General features: G+C 48.7%; 1 long non-coding RNA gene across 1 annotated transcript; it reads right to left on the bottom strand.

Moving 5' to 3' along the window:
• Positions 1–772: 772 nt before the first annotated feature.
• LOC132217828 (uncharacterized) lies at positions 773–1,370 on the bottom strand. The gene is made up of 3 exons (XR_009449020.1): positions 1,315–1,370; positions 1,109–1,233; positions 773–1,003 (listed from the first exon to the last, which is right to left on the bottom strand). It is a non-coding gene; the product is annotated as an uncharacterized LOC132217828 (long non-coding RNA).
• Positions 1,371–2,190: the final 820 nt, after the last annotated feature.

Genomic DNA, 2,190 nt, shown 5'->3' with positions numbered 1-2,190 from the left:
GCTGCTCACCCAGGCTGGCCAGGCACCCCAGTGGGGACCCCCACCCTGATCCAGGACACACTTCAGGGCAAACCAGCTGGCCCCCATCCATGCATCAGGCCTCTATTCTATATAATAAAAAGGTAATATGCAAACTGACCCTAACAGCAGAACGACTGGGAATGGCTGGTCACTATGACACACACTGACCACCAGGGGGCAGATGCTCAATGCAGGAGCTGCCCCCTGGTGGTCAGTGCACTCCCACAGCGGGGGCTCTGCTCAGCCACAAGCCAGGCTGATGGCTGCCAGCACAGCGGTGGTGGTAGGAGCCTCTCACACCTCCTCAGCAGCGCTAAGGATGTCTGACTGCAGCTTAGGCCTGCTCCCTGCTGGCAAGTGGACATCCCCCGAGGGCTGCCAGAGGGATGTCTGACTGCCAGCTTGGGCCCGATCTCCCAGGGAGCGGGGCTAAGCCAGCATGTGGACATCCTCCAAGGGGTCCCAGACTGCAAGAGGGCATACGCCGGGCTGAGGGACCCCCACGAGTGCACAAATTTTTGTGCACTGGGCCTCTAGTTTGAAATATCCTATCTAATAATAGACAAAGATTGAAATTGACCGTACCTGCGCTACGCCTCCCATAGGCTAGCCAGTGAGATATGCAAATTAACCACCAACAAAGATGGTGGTTAATTTGCATACGTAGGTGCGAAGCGGTGGAGCGAAGACTGAAGGTGGCTCTGGCCACCAGAGCAGTGAGAGGCTTGAAGGCGTCTCTGGCCGGAGCAAAGGCCTAGGTCCCGGGTGCCGGAGGAAAACCGGTGTTGGCAACCAGGGGAAGGGAAGGCCTATTGCATAAATCTTTTTGTGCAACAGGCCTCTAGTATGTTTAATAATGCTAATAAGGCTGAGGATGTAGTTCAATCAGTGGAGGTTTTATTCTTCACTTTCCTCTGCTGCCTCTTCAGCAGGATATTCTGATGTATTTATCCTCTCTTCTGTGGCTTCTTCACTCTGTTCCCTGGGGTAAGAAGAAGAAGGCCAAGGCTTTTACTCTTGAAAAAAACAAACTATTCATTATTTCCTCATTTTAGATAAGAATTCTAAATTGTTCCTAATCATTTACATTTTTAGGAAAGCTTCATCCTCAGCTGTATCCTGAGACTTCTGCTCATTTTTCTTAAATATGGACAGGAAACATGAAAACAGATTCTTCAGCCAAAGAAACAGTCTTCCGGAGAAACCGCCCTCCTACAAAACAGAGAGAGAAATCTGAACTCTGAGTTTCCCCTGCTTTGTCCCACCACAGTACTTTATCTTCCTCAAATTTACCTCCAGCTGGTATTCTGCTGATTTGTTCTTCTGGACACTTTCAAGAGAGCCCCTTGGAAGAAAATACATGCTGACAATTAGTGATCCCATGTCTCTTACACGTATAGCTCTTATTAGGACTAAATGGTTACCTGGGTCCATACTCCCAAGCAAAATCACCACAGACCTGGCACTTTAAAAACAATTCCTTGCATAGTGGGCTTCGAGAAGTCCTCTGTGTGTGTTTAAAATGCCCCTGCAATACCTCTGGGAGACCTATGTATGTGGCTTGTGTTAGGGTCACTGAAAGAGGAATGCATGAGGCCAAAGTGGTAAGGGTTTATAGGGTTAAGGTTATTTCGTCATCTGGAAAACCAGATGGGCTGAGCCCTTTCAAAATGGCACCAGCACCCAGGGACAGGGAGTCAGAGATTTTAAAGGACTATAAGTGGGCTTTTTCTGGGCAGATAATTCTCTGGACCAGTCCTGAAGGGAAAGATACGGGTCTTAGCAAGTGGAATGTAGTCTAAGCGAAAGGAAATATTGGTTGTGAAGTGGTGCAAAGATCAGTTCCCAGGGGAGCGTTTATCCATTCAATTATTTGATCAGATCTAATATTCCATTCTTTTTGTGTTATGGAATAGGGACGAAGGTCATATCTTCCGTAGTTACCGAGGGGGGACATCGAGAACACAAGGGGCTGGACTTTGACTGTAGTTGTCTGGAACACTGTATATCTTCCTCATGACTGGAGCAAGGGGTTGCAGCAGCACGATTTCTCCAAGAAACTGGTTGGTGAAGGCTTGACAGCGATCTTGTTGAGTGACTTGGGACGTAAAAGCTGGTCCTGAGGATACCTATCTCTGTCTCCCAGCCAACTGGACTGGGACCTGCACC

The sequence above is a fragment of the Myotis daubentonii genome, chromosome 16 (genome assembly GCF_963259705.1).
Source record: "Myotis daubentonii chromosome 16, mMyoDau2.1, whole genome shotgun sequence".
Lineage (NCBI taxonomy): Eukaryota > Metazoa > Chordata > Mammalia > Chiroptera > Vespertilionidae > Myotis > Myotis daubentonii.
This window is presented reverse-complemented; position numbering and strand designations above follow the sequence as displayed.